Raw genomic sequence first — 23,680 nt, forward strand, 5'->3', positions numbered from 1 at the left:
ATTACACTTTCTTCCTTCCTCCACCTCAGCTTGACTCTTGGTCCAAGCACAGGTCATAGTTCAGCCCCTCCAGGACTTTACAGAAAAGATTACACAGATAAACCTGAGGGCTATTGTATGCAAAACTCATAAATGTGGATTTTAATAACAGTTCCTAGTCAACTTCAGAAGGAAAGTACCACACAGTTTTAGTGAACAAACACTTAACACGTACAAGAACATTGTAAGTAGCATATAGACTCCTTATGGATAACTTCCCAAACAAAATCTATTAGGTAGTAAAATTATCAGTGTTCCTTATATATATCTTCCCACTTTGTGGCGGTTACATACATTCAATGCAAGGTTTCAGCGTTAACGCCTACACTTCTATATTTTAAGATAAACACATAATATTGTTTAGGTCTTCTTTTAGAGATGATTTCTCAGTATATTGTGTGACCATAATATATAGTGTGTGTCACCTGGATTCTTCCCTGCTTGAGAGAATGACAGAGCCTCAGTCCTTCTCCAGACACTTCAGAGGCATGTCAGCAAACAAAAGTCCGAGGATCTTCACAGCTAGCAGCATTCGAGCTGTGCAGTTAATAGTGGACTGGTCTCCTTATTGCTGGTAAGATAGGAAATCTGGGGCCAGTATCCAAATTGGTATAGGTATTGAATTCAGTGTATAAAATATTCATTGCCTTGGTTTCTATAAGGCTCTCTCTCTCTGTATGTCACTATGTTTTCCCCACAAGCCCAGCAAAGGCCTGGTTTACACTTAAAACTTATACCAGCATTGCTATGTTGGTCAGGGGCATGAAAAAACCCTATACTTTACAAACATAGCTATGCTGACAAAACCCTTAGTGTAGACGCTGCTATGTTGACACAAGAGTGCTTTGGGTGGAGGTGGTGTTCCTATAAGGACAGAAAAACTCCTGTTGCTGTAGGCTACATCTTCACTCGGGAGCTATGCCAACACAAAAAGAAAAGGAGGACTTGTGGCACCTTAGAGACTAACCAATTTATTAGAGCATAAGCTTTCGTGAGCTACAGCTCACTTCCTCAGATGCATATCGTGGAAACTGCAGCAGGCTTTATATATACACAGAGAATATGAAACAATACCTATTCCCACCCCACTGTCCTGCTGGTAATAGCTTATCTAAAGTGTGCTGGAAATCACTTTAGATAAGCTATTACCAGCAGGACAGTGGGGTGGGAATAGGTATTGTTTCATATTCTCTGTGTATATATAAAGCCTGCTGCAGTTTCCACAATATGCATCTGAGGAAGTGAGCTGTAGCTCACGAAAGCTTATGCTCTAATAAATTGGTTAGTCTCTAAGGTGCCACAAGTCCTCCTTTTCTTTTTGCGAATACAGACTAACACGGCTGTTACTCTGAAATATGCCAACACAGTTATACCTACAAAAGCTCTAAAGTATAGCACTAGCCCAAGTCAGATTAGGGTGTACAAACCCTTACCTCACTGAGCTTTGCCCTTGTTCTTTCTTTAACTGAGAAAAGACAAGTTCAAAGAAGTTAGTTAGCTACTAAATGTAAATTCTACAGGCTCTATAGTGTCTGTGAGACCAATTCTTCCCTCCCTACTCTCCCTCTAGGTCCATAAACCACACTGCGGTGGACCAAACATTATCCTAACTGACAGCTTCCCTAATAAGTAAAGCTGTGTTCAAAGTGATATCGCCATTGGGACCCTGACCTCATAGCAGACATCTCTTGGTACAGCATCAATCCACTACCGATTCCACAGGGGTTGTTTTCAACTACCACACTTATAACCTTACCTCCCTGAGCTCTGATTGCCTCAGCTCTTCGATGGAAGACTGCTTGCCCTCAATGAAAACTTATACAGCTTTAGAAGAAAGTATTGAGCAGGTCCAGTGACTAACACCCTACTTCTGGATACTTCTGAGCCAGTATAGCTGATGTTTCATGACCACTCTAGCTATTCTTGCCCTACCCTGCTTGCTGCACCTGTGCAAACACAAAGTATTCCAACTAAAATTCATGGCTCCTCCCCACTGGTTCTCTCCCTTTCTTTGGACTTAAAAAATCAAATGCTGCAGTACAGCATGTGAGTTACATATGCACAACCTTGACTCACACATTTGAACTGGGGGATTTGCACACACGTCAGCTGGGTGCAAAATGTTTGCATATTCAGTTATATACTTTAAGAACTGTGGCCTTATTACCTAGCTTCCCTTATCTCCTGTTTTCAAATGTGTGGGTTTTTTTAAGTATAGTCTGTTGAATGATTGAAGCTACACTTACCAGTTAAGCATTATGGCAGAAATTCACTTCTTCCCTGACAAAGTCCAAGGCCTTAACAAGTGTGTTCCCTAGTGGATAAGGTAATGTGCTTGGTCAGGTGACAGCTGACTTGTGTGACCATGGGCAAATCACGTCACCCATCTGTGCCTCTAGTTCTCCTCCTGCCCTTTGTCTATCTTGCATAGCGCCCCCTCTCAACCTGGTTACCTTCTTTAATGCCAATCTGCTTACAGGTGTTGATGGACTGGTCTGGGTTCTTCTGGATCCCACCACCCACTCAGCAGGGTGTATCTTTATTTTTTCCTACGAATTTATTTGGTGGTGACTCCACCCCCCTCGTGCCTTCCTGCCAGAATCATCAGGGCATCTTGGGAGGAAAATTCTAACAACAGCTTAATCCCCAATTACTTGCCAGATAGTTGGAGACTTCCAAGAAATACAAACACATACAACATATTCAACACAATAATTATATTAAACAGGAGACAAACAATGTAACAGGATAAAACACTATTTTTAGGCTCACCGGTGCCCACGCTGCTAATACCTGTGACTTTCCCTAGTCACGTGACTGGATATAGCAAATGTAACATTAGTGTCCCATTGGTATGTGTACTTTGTTGGGGCCCTTGATGACCTATGACCACAAAATTCTTCTCTGCAGTTGTTTAGCAGTGTGGCTAACTGGGTTCAGTACAGCCCAAACGACTCACAAGTAGGAGAAGGTGGTAAGTCCCTCCACAGGATTAATACGCAGCAGGTTATAAAATTCCCAAACCCTTACTCCCTGGCTTGAGGACACAGTTCAGGGAGTAGGGGCTCCTGAAAATAAGTTCCCTGACTGACTAACTAAAAGATGGTGCACTCAAACTCCATGAATGATCCTCAGGTTCAGAGATGACTCTGGACTCCTGAGTCACTGCAGAGGAGCTGATCTCTGCTGGCAGGGATCCTCTTCAGGCAGGAGTCGGGCTGCTTCTGGTCCCAGGATTTCCCCTCACCACAAAAGGGTGCAGGACTCAAGGTGCAGATTACACAGCTATACTAAAATCCAAACTGTAGTCTCCTAGCCCAGCATCCAGACACACTCACAGCAGGGAGCAGCCCTGGACCAGCAGCCAGAGCAGAGCTGAGCATGTGGTGACTGGTTTCACCTCGGGAGCTGGAGAGCTAACTCAGCCTGGCTGGGGAAGTTTCCCAGCAAAACTCTACAAACTGGGAATCATCAGTGGAGAAGGAAAAGTCCAGCTGAGGGATCTTGCTGTCAGGTCCTTAGAGGCCAGTTCTCAGGGGGAACCCTGCATGCAGGCCTGGGACTCACCAGCTCCCCACACAGCCAGTCTTGCCCTTGTGGGCTCCAGACGCACTCAAAAATGGCTTCTCCCCTTTCCTGAGCTCCCTGGGAAGGGCAATTCACTCCCTATTGGTTGCCAGGCAGACTCTGAGTCTGCCTTGGCTCCCCCTCCCTACCAGGGACAGGGTGCCTCTCCCTGAGCTGCCAGAAGACAGAACCCCAGGAATCTAGGTTATCTCCTCCGGGGTTACAGACTGTAAACTCTTTAAGGCAAAGTCTGTCTCTCATTACATGTTACCACACTTTAAGATGTGGACAAAGTGGGGAGAGTCTTGAGGAGAACAAAAATGATAAAGGATTTAGAAAGCTGACCTATGAGAAAAGATTAAAAACACCGGGCACGTTTAGGCTTGATAAAAGAAGACTGTAGGCAGACCTGATCACAGTCTTCAAATAAGAGAAGGACTTTTTATAAGGCAGATGGTGATCAACTTTTCTTCTTTTTCACTGAAGGTAGGACAAGAGGTAATGGGCTTACTCTGCAGCAAGGGAGATTTAGGTTAGATACTAGGAAAACTTTCTAACTAGTCAGGTTCTGGAATAGGCTTCCAAGTGAAGTTGTGGAATCCCCTCATGGGAGGTTTTTGAGAACAGGTTGACAAACACCTTTGAGGAATGGTCTCAGCATACTTGCTCCTGCCTCAGTCTGGGGAGATGGACTAGATGACCTGTTGAAATCCTTCTGGCCCAATATGACTGTGAATCTATGTTCATACAGCATTTAGCAAACTAGGGCCCCTATATCATTTAGGGCCTCTAGGTGCTACTGTAAGAACAAATAATAATAATTAATAAAAGCAGGGGGGTGAAGTAAGTAGTGGAGTGGGTATGAATTTCCCTCCTATTTGTCATGCTGCCTAACTGACAAACTGCATTTCACCTGTGCTGCCAAGCCTCATCCCTCCCCTTGTGTGAGCCGTTGTGTTGTCTAGAACCACTGAAATCAAAGAACAAGAAATTTTCCTGACTTTCTGTCTTACCTTCATGTCAGCATTTCTCTGATGACTTAAAAAAATTATGAGTCAAACTGTAAAACAAATGCAGTCCCTTCCTCCTCCCAAACCTGTTTCTCTCGATTTCAATCAGCTCTTACTAGGGGAGCCTTTTTTAATTAAGTCTAATGTGCCAGAAATCTATTGTAGTAGAAGGATTTGTGCCGTTTTTCATTTAGCTGAAAAGAAAGCAGCATCCCTAAAAGAAAGTCATCATTCAGTGAATTACAATAAAGTATATTTCTTAAAGTGCTATTTCTTCCTTCCAGTATAGGCCAACTCTTTAAAATAAATTATATTTAATCCATAAGACAAAATTGGGTTTTGTGAGGATTTTTTTGGTTTGTTGTTGCAACTCCTTTGGACTTAGTACAATTCCAGTGCAGCATACTGAATTTTCTCATCATGTTCCATTGAAATCAATTTAGCATCTTTCCTCGGTGTGGACAAGCCATAGCAAAAAGAAATCATGATAATACATTTTACTTATGACCGCTATCTCAAAAGGTGTGTTAGGCAGAGGTGCATGAACCTTGTGCAAGTGCTTGAGTACAAACCAGTCTTTTTAGATTTGTTTGGAGATTCTAATTTGAACTCTAACTTCCAAAGAAAGTTTTAGTTGAACATTACTTGCCTGAAAATATTGTGCTATCTGGTGCCTAAAAAATGTCTGTCGCAGCATCGGTTAGTTGCTTGAGCTGTGCTTGGACTCAAGATTCCTGATGCATGGCTGAAATGGACTGGAGTACGTAGTTTATAGGTGCCGCATGGACCTATGTAAAGCAGAAACAAAAGCCATGGCAGTGTCTGTTCTTTTCAGACTAGCATTGTGAATGTTTGTCGGGGCTGACTCCAGAACCAGGGTAGTGTCTGCTAAAGGCTAATAAATAGTCATTTTTTCAGACATATTAATGGCATAAATTGTGTGTCTGTTTGCCTAGGCACTGTCAGCAGCTGGTACATTCTGAGCTACATTTATTTCTACGTGAATGATGACGGGTGGAAGGAATATTTGGCAGATTCTGTTATAGGGGAGGTGCTTTCAGCTAAGATTTTTTTTCCCTCTATTGCCCTTGTTCCCCTCCTCATCCCATTCACACACATCTTATCTTCCCCCTTGTACCACCACCACTCCTCTATTTTCCTCCACCACCTCTTTTCCTTTATTTTGGCCTTCCTGGTAGAAGGAAGGTTGGTGTGTGTGTCAGCCCTCTATCACCAGTTATAGTCTCACTGGAGAAATTATAAGTATGCAGGTATGATGCTGTATGATCTAATATGACAATTTATATCCTTTATATTGCCACAAATTGCAACAAATCTTGTACAAAGAATGTCAAAGTATCAATGGAAAAGATGAGATTTGCTAAATATGATCATCCTGGTTAAATCCATGTATCATCTTTTTATCTAAAGTTATGAATATTGGCCATGGACTTGTATCTTACACATGTGGTATTCCTGGGTAACACCCAGCAGGTAAAATTTACCCAGACAGCTATGTGTTGATGGCTCATTAAGGACACTTCATTCTAACAATAGGCCATGAAAGAAACTCATCCCACCCAGTAAGTCTTCCTGTGAACACCTCAGCAAGAATATGGGCAATGGTTACCCCCGTGAGTCAAAGCATGTAAGGACATGTGATAGGCTCAGGTGACCTTGGACTCTATCTTAAGCCAGTAACTTTCCACAGAGACAGTAAGTTTCCAGGCACCGGGCAGAGATTTAAAAGGCCCCTGAGATATCTCCATTTTGCCTCTTTCTTGCCCCGATTCTCTAGACTGTGGACTTACAACTATAAGGAGCATTTTGAACTATGGACTGAGGATCTTCCAATCTTTTGCAAGTTACCAGAGAGACTTTAAAAGATAGCAGTTTATTCCATCGCTGCTACAAACCTGATATAAGGACTTTGCAATTATTTGTATGGATATGATCTGTTAACATTATTAATTCTCTTCTTGCATTTTATTTTTAAACCTTTAGTTGCTTAAGGCTTGGCAGCAGTATGATTATTAGGTAAGAGCCGAGATATATTGACCTGGCTAAATGGCTGATTTCTTGGGTTTAGTAGAATCCTAAACACTGGTGATGACACTGGTTTTCAGTAACCACTCTTCACAGAGTACAGTATCTGGGTGGTGAGACCGGGGCTGGAATGTCTAAGGAGACTGCATCTGACTTCTTGGTAACCACTGTGGTGAGACAGAAGTTTAATTTTGTTAGTGGGTTGGTGTAATAATGATAGAATAACCCCCAGTTTGGCATGTGACTGCTCTATTTCCCAGCAGTTTGTCCTGAATCTGGTATTCTCAGCTGTGACCCACAGAGGCATGGTGACACCAGGTAAGCTATAGGGCCTAGCAGCATCCAGTCCTGCAGTAAGGCTTCTGCCTATACAGGTATTTTGCAATGGCTTTAGGGAAACTGAGAACCATATTTGTCTTTTCAGCAGCTGTCTTGTCCTAGGGAAACTGAAATTGATGTGGCTGGCAGTGAAAGGGGATAGTCCCAGAGGCAAGGGAGGGAACACTTGCTGAGGGATACCAGGTAGCTCCTCTCCCTGGGAGTCTCTGGAGCTAGCATCCCTTAGCTAGCTAGAGGGGAAAGGCCAGCATTCTCTAGATCCCAGGATTTAACATGAATTGGGGAACCATGTGCAGCCTCATTTGGTTCAGTTCCAGCAGCCCCACTCTGAACTAGGAATGGGAACACAGCCTGAGGGATATTGCAGGTCTAGCCAAGTGCTTGTTTGTGGATCAGGAAGGAATTTTTTCCTCTCATGGGCCAATTGGCAGAGGACCAGAAAGTTTTCCACCTTCCTCACAAGAGCTTCAAGCCTCAGTGCGCTAAGTAGGAATGCACTTAGTACCTAACTGAGGTACTTGGGTTGAGTTGCTAAATCATTGAAACTTGCTGCTGGTGATTAAAAAGATAAAATGAATGGTTCCTTGGGCTCATGGGATAGGGGAGACCTTGTGATCTTTTCAGGATTAGGTCCCCAACCTTCTGTACCCTGTGTCTCCCTCACAGGTGGGAGAGTGCTGGAACTCAGAGCAAGCTGAGTTTTGGGAGGCAGGCTGTGGAGAGTCTACGCTGAGTTGTGATATACAGTAAGGAGCCCAGTAATCCCAGTTTTGGAACCAATTAAGTACCTGGTATAGGAAAGTAAGGGTGATAGGTGCAGAGGTGACATGTGGGATGGGGCACATGGGGTCATGTGCCCCAGATTTTTGCCAGGGTTTGCTGGCCCCACTTGGTCATATGGTGTGGCTGGGCCCCCTCCTTGCACGGCAGCTGCTAGAGCCAGCAAGTTGGGAGCTGCAGCTGGGGGAGAAAGGCAGTGGCAAACAGCTGGGAACTGCTGGGAAAGCAGCTGCTGTCTCTTTCTATGGAGGTAAAGGAGTGGCTCCTCCTGCAACTCCCAGCTATTTGTTGGTGCCGAAGGGAGAGGCTGCTGAGGGTAAAGGAGGGGCGTGATGGAGGGGCATGATGTAAGATGTTGGGGGCCCTAACCTTTAAATTATGCCCCCCCACTCTCAGCAGGCACCCGTAGTCTCTGCGTGGGTGGGTAGTGGTCCTGCCTTGTGCTAAAGTTTAATAAAAGTGGCAGCCAGCTGCTTAATTCCATGCATGTGTCTGTCCTCATTTCACCACTGTGTCCGCATGAAGAATAAAACAGTTGAAATACAGGTAGGGAGCAGTCATTTTGGTTTGGGCTGGCTCATTGTAATTAAAGTTCAAAAAATCTAAAACAAAAAAGACATGGGCTGTAGAACTCAGGTGCTGTGAGATACATTACTGAGTTTCTGCCTTCAGTTTGAATTTCCTTGCATTTAAACTAGATCCTGAAATTGGTAATGTAGTTTTTAATTGATACATTAGAGTACTGCTGATAGCAACACTGTAGCTAATAATTTCCTCCTGGCAGTTCTTGGCACAATTACTTCAAAACTGAAAAAAATGTGACTGTATCATACAGATTGACAATATTCCCATTATAAGCCCCCTGTTTTCATATTTTAGTATGCAGAGGTGGATTCTAGTCTAGGAACTTCATTTAAATGCTCATCATCAGAGCAAACCCTGCAAGTATTACACGAGGGCTGCATACTAAACTTGAATCCAGGCACTAAAATATAGTCTGCTCCTAAATCTTAGTGCGAGGAGAACCATTGTCCATAAATTACTAAACATTTGGCTATAGTTTATATAAAAGCTCATAAATGATTAATGGAAGCTATAAACATGAGCACTATGAGTTTATAGATGACTGAGCACATCAGCAGAAGGTATGGTAATAAACAACCTGTTGGACTCTATGGGTATGTCTACACTGCAACTAGACACCTGTGGCTGGCCCATGCCAGCCAACTCAGGCTCGGGCTGTTTCATTGCAGTGTAGACTTCTGGGCTTGGTCTGGATCTCAAGGTCTGGGACCCTCCCACCTTGCAGGATCCTAGACCTTGGGCCACAGCCTGAGCCCAGAAGTCTACACTGCAGTGAAACAGCTCTGAGCCAGCTATGGATTTTTCATTGCAAGAGTAAAAATTAAGAATTAAAACTTAAGCCAAAAATGACGAAACCTAGGTGTCTCCTAAATCCATATCTAAGCACTTAATACAAGTAGCCTCATTTGTAGAGTTGTTGAACGGCCGCAATGAAAGGAACAGGAGCTCCCCGGTGGGTTTTAGTTAGGTACTTAACTGCAAATTGTGCCTTTGAAAATTTTTTCCCAATTGCTTAAAAAACTTTGAATAATCTGCTTTTATTCAGGTGTCTAAATGTGGATTTAAAAGCCAACTTTAGGCATCCAAATCTGAACATTGTAACCCATGGCCTCCTGGACTATCTGTATGTGTGAAGGGGAAAGCTAGAGCAGGGATTCAGGGGCCCAGACTTCACTTTTGTACCAAGGTATTCTGCACATGATGATTATACTAATTAACTCAAGATCTTAGTGTTCTGTGGCATAGGACTATTATTATTTATAGTACAGTCACACTATGGAGACCCAGTTCTAGACAGGGATCCCATTGTGCTACGTGCTGTACAATTGGACAAGATTTTTTGAAATGCAAATTTACAAATCACTTAAATGTGAAAGCTACTATAGATTTTCATAGCTCTCCATTATTTTAGATGGAAGGACAGCTGTGAGGGAATGTCACTTACAATGTTACCATGTGAGCTGTAGGTTGCCCACGCAGAAATGGACAGTCCAAAAGCCCTGACTGGAATATATTAAAGGCAATACAATATGGACTACAAAAATGGAAGCAACTGAATTTTTCAGAGAACCATAATTTGAGAATATTGGGTTTCACAGAAGTAAGGGAATTGCCATTCTCCTGGATCACACAATTGGTCCATCTACTCCTGTATCCTATCACTGAAAAGATCCAGCACCTGATGCTTCAAAAGAGGTACCAGTCACTAGTCTATCCAGAATACCTATTGTGCCAGTGATGCTACTCATTCTGAATATCTTACCTGCTGCCAGGACATAAGAATATGGGGCATGGCAGGAGAAGACATTATACCAAAGCCCATGTTTCACACCCAGGGAATCACATCAAGTGGCTTTGCAGTGGGCCTCAGATTTACTTGAACCAGCTCTGCACAGGACCCCAGAGTAGAGATTAACAAATCCACCTCGATCTTCCTGGCCTGATCCAAGGGCCTGACTGTTAATGACCAATAAGGACCATGTGATTACTGTTTTATGGGAAAAGACTGTTTAGTTTCAGAATCGTGGATACATATATTATCTGACATTACCCCAGCAACTCTGTATATATGCTCAAAGGCAAAAAACGGAAATTCTCTAAAAACAGATTTCTCTGAGCAGGGAGCTGACTTCACAATTTTATTTTCAGATAAACTTCAAGTGGTGGGGAATGAATAGAAATACATCTTCTCAGGATTGACTGATGAGGGTAGACACTTTTAAATGTGCCATACTCAAGATATGAAGGAAAAAGGGAAGTTGACAAGGGAGATGTATCTGATTTTAGTGATGTTTCAGCTAAGAAATCCATCCTTCCAGACTTTTGATATCTGCCTAGTGTCATACTGCCTTTGTTTTAGGGGAAAAGGACTTTACACTTAATGGTTTTTATCTTTATTTATGAGGTTGGACTGTTTGCCAAGCTTGACAATCAGAGCCTTTTTTCCTCCAGCTGTGGTGCCTAATAGAATTTAGATATTTCTCTTCCCCTCCCCCATCTCTCCATTTGTTTGCTGTGAATTGTTCTAGCTTTGCTTATTTATTAAAAGTTTAACCTGTCTGTTTACCTGGTTTTTTTTTTAATTTTGAAATCTTTATAGATGATCATCAGAAGCCATATTGTTCTTGTTGTAAGTAGGGATGTTTATTTGATTGTACCAATATTCGTTAATTTTATAACTCACTCAGTGCCTCAAAAGTTTAAAAAATGAACTTTATTAGAACCTTAAATACCACCATGCAGGGCAGGGGATTGGGCCCAATAGATGTACAAGTTAAACAATGATGTACAAGTTAAAGTATTGCCAACTCTCACAATTGAATCACAAGTCTCAATGATATTTGTTTTTTTTTCCCCTTAAAGACCCAGGTCCTAGAATCCTGAGAGAGTGAGTTTTTCAGTTCTCATTTTGTAAGAAAAGTTTAGTCCTCATGAAACGCTAGCAAATGACCCAGCTGTGCCCTTTCAGGCTCAGAAGTCAAAAGACAAAGAACTCCCACCCCCTCCAAATTCATTATTTTTTGTGGCCAGATTCTTGGGGTTGGCAATACTAAAGTTTATCAGTGCTCTGATAGCTGTGCCAGGCTTTAGGCTGATGTAGTAGAACATAGGCAGATCTCTGGACTCCTGCCTGCCTGCCCTTACTGGTCCTGCCACTGCCTGGCCTTACTGCATCTGGTTTCACACAGGTAAACTGTTTTAGGGGCACTGGGACAATCTTACCAGGGCTTGTGTGAACACTCTCCGAAAGTATGGCTTGTGGCTCTGGAAGGCAATTCTATTGCCAATGACCTCCCAGGGTATGCTTTCCTTTATGTAAAGTGAAACTCTGACTTAAAAAAAGTGAAAAGAGTGAGTGTGGGGACTTCTCTTCAAGCATTTCTTGGGGTAGTGCTTGTTTTTTTCTCTTTCATAATGGAAAACATTACCTATCTTTGCTACAGTAATATTAGAATACAGATGAATGTGAATACACAGTATATCTATGCATCAGCTCATAAAAATAGGATGTTAAATCAAACATGAATTGGCATCATTACATTATTCATTTCCAGTTAATTTATAATCCATTGTGATAAAAAAGTTATTACTTTATGTGGATGAAGAGTGCAGAAAAGAAAACGTTACTTCTAACTTGAAATACAGATGCATTAGAGCAACACTGTATGCATGTAAATCCTGAATAAAAATAACTTATGTTCCAGATATGGTAGGAAGACAAAATAGTCTCAGGAAAATGTATTTCTTCAGTCATGTTTTTTTTTCAAATACCTCCCAGGATTTATTAAAAAGGGACTATTTTCATTAATAGAGAATTATATAATTGCAGTGAAAACCTATCGGTGCTTTTATTTTATACAGTCTATCTTTCTGCATTCAAATCTGTAGGTATTTAGAGTAATTTCTGTAGTACCCTATTAGGTTTTAAAGAAATTCTCTTTGGAGATCTCACTTAGGTTAACTGAGGCTAATTAAAGGAAGATGCAAATGTCACTTATTAGCCATTGTACATGGTGAGAGGCTAGTATCTGATGCCTATATTTTATGTAGTGTTTGAGGTACAGTGTGAGAAGTCTAGTGAAGTTTCAATACCAGTCGATAGTGTACAGCAGTGGTTCTCAACCTTTTTTCATTTGTTGACCCCTAAAAATTTTCAAATGGAGGTGCAGACCCATTTGGAAATTTTAGACATAGTCTGCAGACCCCCAGGGATCCATGGACCACAGGTTGAGAACCACTGGTGTGCAGTATTGTGTGGAAGGATAGCCAAAGCTTCTGAGCAAAAAGGCATCAAGATAACGATGGATGGTTTCTTTTATTGATTTTCTGGTAGCACTCACAATGAGCTAAAAGTTGAAGCCACCAGTTATGACAGTGGAAGATTGTGAATAAGAGTACTGAAAATCAGGAAAAGGTTTATGTGGAATAATCAAGGGGATGGTAGATGACAAACATGGAGTGAGAGGAGAGAATAGAGTCTGATGGAATGTGGCTTGGAGGAGACTGCATGAAGAGAGAGACTGGAAGTGGAAGAACAGGATACCCTCAACACACTCCTTTTAGGATGTGTGATGGGGGACTAGGACCAGAGGCCCTCTGCTGGAGGCTTCAGGGTCCCGCCACACCCATTCCAGGAAAGGAGCAATGGAGCTAAGTCCTCCAAGCAGCCTAGAGAGACTGCAAAAGGCTAGCCAATCAGAGAGGCTACAGGGAGCTGCCAATCAGGATCCGGGCGCGGCATAATGAAAAGGAGATGTAAAGCCAGAGGAGTACAGGTGGTGCTCCTGTCTGGCCAAAGGAAACTGCAGCACCATGGACAGTTCATTGCTTGCAGGGACTGGTGGAGCAAGAGACACCTCCTGGCTGGTGCTGGGCCTGAACACAGAAGAGCCCTGTGCTAAGGGTGAAGCAGCGATGAAGCATGGGGCTGCGGGGAAGTGGGCTCAGGGAATTGAAAGCAGTTTCACTAAAGGGACATAGTGCATGGCTTCTATTCTTAGGGACCTGGAGTAGTGGGTAGGCTGGGTTCCCCCCATAGGCCACTGGGGAAGTGGCCTACTCTTGGACAGTGATAAACCCCTGGAAAGGGAGCTTAACTGTAAGAGGCCCAGCTGGACCCAAAACAGACCAAGAGGGCAAAACCATTGCCTCTAGGGAGGAAGCCCTGGGGGTACAGCTCAATACCAGGGCCAAGACTGGTTATAGACCACAGACACACCCAGCCAGAGTGGGCACTTGAGAGAGGTGGGTGGCAAACCGTTACTGCTTTCATCCTGAATCATGCTGTATGAGATGGGGAAGCTGCCGAAGGAGAGATCAGTGCCACTGGCAGGGAGGAAAAGTGCATGGTAGGTGGAAAAGATGGGGCTATCCCCATTTCATATCGTATTTTTAAAGCTGACTTCATAGAGTCAAACAGTTCTCTTATGTAAGCTTATTCTGGTGAATGGTAAATTAAACAGATATAACCTTGACTCTACAAGAGTGTATGCAAATAGCCCTAATTTAAAGTGAAGACATCAATGATGCAGCAACAATGATTAAATGCACAGAAATCTTGCATTAAGTAACTGAACACCTTGCAAATAATGTGAGATACAGTAGACACAAGAATTGCAGTATCACTCTGGAATCAGAGAAAATAAAGGAAATTGTATGGAGAAAAAGGTCTGAAAACTTTCATCCTTTCTCTGGAAGTGTGGACTGTGTTCCTCCAAGTCTGAAAAGTAAAAGGTGTTAAAGCCTCTTGCTTTACTGAAGCTAATCTTCTAAATACATAAAATTGCTTCAGTAGGTATGTACAGTACCTACTATCAACTTCATTTCCTAAAACTTTAATGCCATGATATTTTCAAATTAAAGAAGACTGTTTTACTGACCATGTTCATCTGTCTACCTTCTACCCTGGTTGCGATGAATAAGAAAAAAGAGAAAATAATAATCATTACTACCATAACCACTGTAATATTTCCTTCTTTTCATCAGGGACTCTGTATCAGTATTAGCTTCTTCACATTTCATTAACTTTTTTCAGGGAAAAGGGCATTATAGGGTTTGATGGGGTGCGACTCACCACTGCGGCCTCTCCTACTGGCTGTCCTGTGAATTAGCTCTGTGCCCTCTTCTAGTGGTGTCTTGTCTACCATCACCTCTACTCCTGGATGCACATCACTCCCAGGATCACAGCATCCTCTTCATGACACTGCCCTCTGGCTGTGCCACACTCAGTGTTATCCCGTTCCGGGGGACCTGCAGTCTCCACCCAGCCACTTCCCTTAGTGACAACTGCAGTCCATTGTCCTGGGACCACTTCCCATGCAGCTCCAGCACCCTCTTCTGCCTTACCTTAGGGCATCAGCCTGTAGGCCATAGCAGCCAGCCAGGAGCTCTCTCTAGCTCTTGAGTCCCTGCTTGCAGCACTAAATTGTCCCAGGTGCTGGGCTTCTTCCCCTTGCTAGGAGTCTGGTCTTCTCCCCTCAAGTTCCAGTCAGCTACTGATTGTTGTGCTGCTCTGTACCCCTTCTTATATGGGTCTGTCGGGTCATGATTGGCTACTCCTCTCAGCCCCTTTCTAATTGGCTGCCTCCAGAGCAGCCTCCCTAGGGCTGCTTTTAACCCCTTTTCTGCCAGTGAGGGGCAGCCGCCCCATCACATAGGGGATAAGGCTTTTTTAATACAGAAATGTAATTGAGAGAGAAAAGTAGTATGAACAGAAAAGTATGTTCATTGTAGTGATTCTTGGTCATCCTTCTGTCAGGCTCAGAGGGAGGCCACTCTGTCTCACTATATCACACAGTAAGGGTTCTGTGGGTTCATATCAGGCTAGGGCTCTGACCCTCTGGGTGGGACAGAGCAGAGAGCAGTCTTTAGCAGGGCCCTAATAGTTGTAGGTGGTCCAGCCACTGGGTCGGTGGGAAAGTTACCAAAATACATTGACTCATTTTCTGGCCACACAACTAGACTAGTCTGATTCCCCATGGCCACTTCCCATCCCAGTCTGGTTGTAGGGCTCCATTGTTTGTGGGTCCTCTGTCTCCTCTGGATATTTGGTGGACAGCAGTCTCAGCCACTCCTCTCCACAGTCAGTCTCATATCGGGGCAGGTCACTGCATGGCTTGGTCTCTGGTCCAGAGTTCCACAGCGAGGTAAAGACATCTGCCTGCTTCCTGCTCAACTGACTTGGAGGACCTCCCTCTTATATTTCCTGTTCCCCGCTCTGCTTCCAGCACTGGGGGGGTAGGGCTGGTTTGGCTCCTCACACCGGGGGCATGGGGCAATCCCTCTCCATCAGGCTCAGAGGGAGGCCACTCTGCCTCACTATACGGTTTATAAATGAGGAGAGGAATAAAACTCCCAATTATTAAAAATGACAGATATTTTTAAAACTATATTTAACAAGAAAAAGACCATTTCAAATAATTCTTAAGAAAAGAAAAGCCTATAAAATAGCTATTGGCAAAAATGGGTACGGTACTATTTAAAAGATGTAAACTGGTCCTGAACATAAATATTTAGGGAACTTATTATTGTACCACTGATAATTTTTTTCTGAAAGCTGTTGGAGAACTCAGATGGGAAGATCTGAGGAAAAGCAATTACACAAGTTTTCCAACAGAGGGAAGAAGAATGATCTTGATAATTACTGTTTTAAAATTTAGTTACTGTTCCTTATAAAATAATGGAATATATATTGTGAAAATTATGAAATATTTAGACAACAGAAGCATCAATAATAAGCAGCATGGGTTTACAAAATACATTGGAATTCATGTGATTTTTGGGGTAGATTTACTAAAAAAAAGTCTGAAACAATAACCATAACAATTCATAGCATATTTTTTGGATCCAAAGAATAGAGAAAATTTCCTTTTTAATTTAAACTCTCATAGAAAAGAAACTTAGTAATAAAATCAAATGCCAGTAATTATAGGACTTAACAGAATATGTAATACTGTAAAACATGATTACAGATGGAGCGGAGGCCATGATGCAAAGGAATTTACTTGATTTATTTACCTGTGTTTAAAGTAGAATTTATTTTAATGTAATTTCTTATTTAATTGTGGTTGTATACATATTGTAATTCCCAATTTTTCAACATTATTCATGAGTGCTTCATCAACCTTCTGCTCATATGTACTGGGCCTAACCTGTTCGTATCCTCTACTGCTTCCAATGAGACTTCTCATGAGGTTTGGTCCAATTGCTGTGTATTATATGATGTAATGAGATAAAGCAGCATATTCTGATATGAAATTTACTTGGAAGTTAATGGAATACTCTTAGATGCATCAGAGTTACAGAAACCTTAAGGGTTAAAGTAAAAATAGAAAAAATAGGGGGGGAAAAGATCATTTGAACTGTGTGTTAGCACATGCATACTATTCTAGAGGTCTGTCTTCCTTCCGTTTCTATTACAAAAAGCACCATTAATGAGATATTAACTTAAATGTCTTGTCTCCAATGCACTTCTGTCTTCTATTCCCTTTACAGTCTGAATTTAACTAAACTTAATAAGTGATAGTCAATTTTCTTTGCAGTAATCTTTACTATTTTTCATCAGACTCCCACCCTTGATCAAGTGTGAATTTTGTAATCTTAACTCACTCATAAATACATAGTTCAAATAAAAGTATGTTGTCTTTCAACATAATCAAAAAGACCAGATGATACTGTATAAACAATAATGCTCAGGCTAATAGTAAGTGGAAAACAGTAGTATTTGCACTAATGTGCAATGCATTTTCTTAACAAAATGTCTTTCCCCCCCCACCCCCAAAAAAAGAAAAAAATCCTCCTCCCTTATGCCATGGAGTGGCTGTGGAATCTAATGGGTGAAATAGCCTGTGCAAGACCCTTACATAGCTCCTCTGTGTATCCCTGTCCATGCCCTATCCCTCATCACTCCTGAATAGTAGTATGCTAGGGGTTCACATGTTGCAAAGGATGTGCACGTCCTGGATGTCTCCAGCATCCAGCCCTCCACTTGTTTATCAGAATGGCACTGTTCCTGCTGCTTTGGTGCCCTGTGAGACTCTGGAGAACAAAACTCCATATGACCCTAACTGAAGATTTTTTTCCCCTGACGTTTGAGTGAGGAAACACCATGCTTCTTTTGGACTGCTGAGATAAATGCCTTTTGTACTGGGATGGTGTAATGGGGTGGTACTTACCTCTCATTCCCCTTGATTGAGTGTGTGTGCTTGCACACACTGGCCTGCAGTGGAGTCTTCAGTGACTCAGCCTTCCAGCCAACTCACACACAGTCTGAATGTGAAGTAAAAAACAGTTCCAGGGAAACAGTCCTACAGAGAGGCTATCCCAGTATCCCTCAGTTGGCCTTTCTTTCCCAGTAGCCCTCCATGGGGCTCAGCCCTTAATTAGTCCGGCAATGTTTAAAATGGCCTTGGCCCTGGTATTGAGCCATTCTCCAGGTCTCCCTTCCTGGAGTCAATGTCCTCACCCCCATTGGCCCTTTTGGGCCCCAGCTCTCCTGATGGGCCACTAAAAGAGTTCAGTTCCCCTTCTGGGGTGCATTAAAACCAGGTCATTTTCCCAGTGGCTGATGGGAACCCAAGCCCACCTTCCACTGCAGGTCCCAGCCCAGGGACTCTAAAGAAAGCAGCCATCTGCCACGTCCCTTTAACTAAGCTGCTTTACTGCTATGATTCCCTGGGCCACTTCCCTGCAGCCCCAGCTCATTTTTCACCTTTACTGCAGTGCCTTGCCCTGGTTGAGACCTAGTAGGTAGGCACGACCTCCTTCTCCTTTCTCCCCACAGTCTCCGCCAGCACTGTTCTGTTCAAGGTCCTGTAGTTCCCTCAGCCAGCCAGGCACACCATCCACACTCCTCTGGGTCCAGGCAGCTATCAAACTCTGCTTTGCACTGCAGCGCCTTTTATATGGGCCTGATGGGCCCGGATTGGCTGCTCCCTGCAGCCCTTCTCAGATTGGCTGCGTCCCATGCCACTGCTCTGGGCAGCTTCTAGGACTCTCCACTGTCCTATTCTGTGACAGGGTTGCGAGGCCTCTAGCAGGAAGGCCTCAGAGCCTAGTTCACTCTGTTACAGATGGTCAATCAAGAAACTAAGGTGTTTTTTTTTCAAATTTTCTACATAGGTCATGAACTCATTTCCAGCAAGGAAAAAGAAATCAGCTCATACTCTAGATCATTTGGATGTGTTTGTGAAAAGCAATCAGTAGAAGTATTACTACTAAGAAGTCATTGAAGGTTAAATAACTCTGTGGTTGTATAGAATGATTTAACTTCTTATTTTATTATTATTATGTATTCCTTGGGCAGGTATAAGGTAAACTTGTAAAAAAGCAAACAAAGAAACAAAAAATATCAATATGCATTGAGGCCCAGTCCTTCAAATACTTATAGTTAGGTTTGATGTGGCTATTCATATGCATAAAATGACTCTCGAGAGTGTTTGAGGAGCAGAGCTAAATGGATAAAAGAGAATAGCAAAATTTAATCGTGTATGTTGGTCTTGGACATTAACCTGAACACAAACAATTGGATGCCATTACCTATGACAATTACAAGTGCAGTTAAGTGAGTGAATTCTTAAGTATCATGTTCCATTGTTAAGTATAAAGTATAAACGCAGCTACTGCATATGTAATTGTATATGCTACAACTGAGGTGAAATGCTGAGTATGCAGCAGTTAACTGACATTTGAAATTTCTCATGTTCTGTTGCTACAGTAAAAAGGTTTGCGCCTTGAAAAAGTTGTTCAGAAACCTTTCTCCAAGAGATTCATTCGTGATTCTAGGGTTAATCAAACAATCAAAAAAGTGTTTCTACCACTGAAAATCAGGATCTGCATAAGTTCTTACTTACATTAGTAGGCTGTTTTGGTATCTTTGTGATTTGGCAGTGAGGTTGAATGCAACTGTTTCATTATAAAATGTAACTGCATGCAGCAGTTGATTACCATGTCAAGACCCCGTTTTTTTGTTTTTTTTTTTACATTTCTCCTATGGAGTATTTTAACAGGTATGAAATGGATACAGACGCTACGCTTGAAAAAATGTAGACTATAATGAAGAATTATATTCTTTCTCATGTTTTTTTAATCAACAGACTTCTGTATCAGGGATATAATTTTTATTTCATTCTATGCAATAGTTCAAAAAAACTTACATGTTATCCTTTTCTTTGCAATTCTAGACAACTTTTCCAGAAGGGATATAAGCTTTAGATCATTTAGGCAGTTGGCACAACATGAGCATAGAGTGGCATCCACAACTCAGATTTATCTTACTTTCAGATATTTGACATTAAGCAAAATTGTTATAATTTAGTATCAGAAAACACAGATGTCTATTAACTTGCCATTTCAAACCATTTTACTCATGGTAACACTAGACTGCTCTTTGAACATAGTCTGCTTAACTTGTTTGTGCTCTGTAGGGAAAACCACTTTTATCTACATCTTTGCATTACCTGTGGTCCACTTACTGTACATTACATGATGTGATGTGACATAAAGCCATGTACTCCGAGACGCTGTGATTCATAGTGCAGTGTTTCCCAAACTTGGGACACCACTTGTTCAGGGAAAGCCACTGGCAGGCCGGGCCAGTTTGTTTACCTGCTGCATCCGCAGGTTCGGCCGATCGTGGCTCCCACTGGCCGCGGTTCGCTGTGCCCAGCCAATGGGGGCTGCGAGAAGTGGCACGGGCTGAGGGACGTACTGACCGCCACTTCCCACAGCCCCCATTGGCTGGGCACAGCGAACCGCGGCCAGTGGGAGCCGCGATTGGCCGAACCTGTGGATGCGGCGGGTAAACAAACTGGCCTGGACCTCCAGGGGATTTCCCTGAACAAGCGGCGTCCCACGTTTGGGAACCGCTGCACTAGAGAGTTAAAGAAACATCAAACGTTATACTGAAATCTGTGAGCATTAAAGAAGCCCCCTGCTATTTCACTATAGCTTCTCTATCCAGAACCTTAAAGAATATACCATTAATTCCTTCCTGTTACAAATATTTGGAGATACTTGGTCTTTTCTCTTTTTCATTATCTTTAATATCCCCAGGTTCAAGGGGCTGATACTGCGATCCTTACTCAAACAACATTGCTGCTGTAGTTGATGAAAGTTTGCCTGAATGAAGAGTACAGGATTGGTCTAAATGTGTAACACTTCTCTCCTGTAAATTCTTTATCCACTTTTTCATCTATATGAGCTAATATAAATACGTGATAAAAGGTCTCTTTACCTGGCATTACATTTTAATGTTTTGCATTTTAACAACATTTCATTCCCTTAATTGCATGTACTCTCATGTCAAGCAGCTACTTGCTGCCTGATCTTACATTCCTTGCACACCCCAAATTCCCAGGACTTATCCAATTTGTTGTCTTTGAGCAATTAAGAACTTCAGGTTTATTGACTTCAGTGGAACATTTGGGTGCACTCTCTGAATGGGGTAAAGGAAGTGGTGGAGGTTGAAAATCAGAGATGCTTGGACCAGCATTAATTTCTGACCACGTTTCCACCAAATCCTAAGGGACATGAACAGTGGCTGCTCCCTGGCTGTGCCCCTCTGATTCGAATACACCTTCTTTCCTGTTTAACTGTAACCTCTGATGGGGTTGTGAAAGTTATCAGGGAGTGGGGAGCATCCAGCTGGATTCTGCATCCTGGGTTTTGCTCCACTTTATATAAGGAGAGGGGAGATTAATAGAATTACAGAGTATTATTTCACAGCTCAGTCAAGGCAAATATACTATTAAAATTTGTGTTTGAAAGTAATTGTAAACTTCAAAGTATTAAACATCCCGGTCACAGATACCTGGTGCTTTTAAAACTTACCTCAGTTACTTAAGCCTAATTTGTAGGTTATATTGAACTTGAGTTCTAAAACCTAATATTCCATTTAAAAATGTTACCATTACAAGGTATATATTGGAAATAGTTGGCTTTTATGCATGTTTTCATCTAAAGAAAATAATTAGTTAATTATTAAGGATCAGAATATCAGTGACTATCGGTTCATTTGTACTGTTTTGCCATAAGGCGAAAGAATAGTCTTAGTTTAGAAGGGAAAGAAAATGTGGAAGTATATTTAGCAAGCATTTCAAAATAGACTTGAAACAATATATATAAAGCTTTGCTAACTGTTTCTAAGAATTTGAATCCAGTCAAATTTAAAAGCATTAAACAATTGACAGTTTCCAAATTGTGGTATATAGGCTTCATGGTTATATAGTTTCTATCTATATTACTGTATAACAGAGTTTGCTTTTCCCTGGAAATAATGTTAAAATATTGGTGACTCAGCTTTACTGTACTTTAAAATCACTGCCTAATATCATTTATGGCTTGATCCAGCTGCCACTACAGTCCGTGGAAAGACAAGAATGATTCAAGTTCTGGAAAACCTGTTTTATAGAAAGAGATTTAAGGAACTTAATCTTAAGTGTTTGTCCTGGAGAAGGTGGTATGATCACAGCCTATAAATACTTACGTAGGGAGATAATTTCTGTTAGTAGACAGGTCTTTAATACAGCAGACAAAGACATAACAAGATCAAATGACTGGAAACTCAAACTAGAGAAATTCAGATTAGATATAAGACACACAATTTGAACAGTGAAAATAATTAACCATTGAAACAATTTACCAAGGGACGTGGTAGATTTTCCATTACTTGAAGTGTTTAACTCAAGGTTGATGTCTTTCTAAAAGATATGTTCTAACTCAACCAGATGTTATGAGCTTGATGTAGAAATAACACAGTAAAGTTCTGTGGTTGGCATGAAGAATACATCATAATGGACCTTTCTGGTTTTAAAATCTGTGGGGAAAATCTTAGCCCTGTTGAAGTCAGTAGCTTAACTACCACTGAAGTCAATATAGAATCATAGAACATCAGGGTTGGAAGGGACCTCAGGAGGTCATCTAGTCCAACCCCCTGCTCAAAGCAGGACCAATGCCCAATTTTTGCCCCAGATGGCCCCTCAAGAACTGAGCTCACAACCCTGCGTTTAGCAGGCCAATGCTCAAACCACTGAGCTATCCCTCCCCCTGATATGGCCAAAACTGCCACTGAAGTCAATATGGCCTAGGTTTTGCCCCGTGACTGGAAGCTGGATCAGACCCATGGAATCAAGATACTGTGTAATATGTATCTGATTTGTCTACCTATAGTTATATAAAAACAAAAGTCTCTATGAGGTTTATTGTGTGTGTGTGAAATTACCATTAATATTAATAGGAGTTGGGTGCTAGATTTAAAATAGATGCCCTATATTTGTAAAAGCAGTATATAGTACTCATTAATATATTGCCGTTTGTGAGGGTTTTAATGAATCAAAAACCATGTAGCATTCCTCAGCTAACGTCAATATACTCATATATAATTTATTTTGAATAATAGATGTAAAACTAGTTATATGTTCCTTCTAGGACTAATTTCAGTATATGGCCACATTCTTCCCTCATTCACACCCATGTAACCTTAGTGAACTCAGGCTTGGGATTAGTTTGGTTTGACTTGATGCATCTGAGGACAGAATTTGTGTCTTTAATTTAGAGTAAACTATGCAATTTTGGAGGAAGAGTAGGCAGAGAATGGTGATGGTGAAATGAAGTGCATTTTCTATTAAGTGCAATCTGTCTATATTTGCCTTACTTCTGGCATTTACCCAAAGAGTAAACATAAACAGCCACTGAAAAGAGCACCTCTATAATGGTGGAATTTTTTGAAGGTTATTACTACAATAAATTCTCATCTTGGAAGGCATGTGGGTTATAGGTGTTTTTCATCAGATGCCTTGTAATTTTACTTCTAAGTGAAAAAAATTCATTGGAGAAACAGTGAGCTATTTTTGCATACTCCTGGAACCATAGTAGTTAAAATGACCAAATACACTATTAAGTCTCCTAGTGCATAGAGATAGTAGTTGAATTTGTGTTTGTGAATGAGATTACTCAGATACAAGGTGTAGAGGGATGTATCTCTGTAATCCAGACCTGTCTCCTTCTGTCCAGATTAAAATCTCTGTCTCTCTGACATCTTCTCATGGATGGTCTAGTGATCAGCTCAAGATCAACATAACTAAAACAGGGATCCTAATCCCCCCTGATACACACACATTATCCTGCCTGTCATCAGGCCTGTAACCTGGATGTCATCTTCAACTTGTATCTCTGTGTAGGTCCTCACGTGCAGGCTATGTATAAATCTTGCTGATTCTTTCTGCATAACATCTCTAAAATATGGCCTTTCTTATCCATTACACAACTAAAATTGTCATCAAAGCATCATCATCTCATATATTTATTACTGCAACATA

The sequence above is a fragment of the Lepidochelys olivacea genome (assembly GCF_965140295.1).
Source record: "Lepidochelys olivacea isolate rLepOli2 genome assembly, chromosome: 7".
In the NCBI taxonomy this organism is placed as follows: domain Eukaryota; kingdom Metazoa; phylum Chordata; order Testudines; family Cheloniidae; genus Lepidochelys; species Lepidochelys olivacea.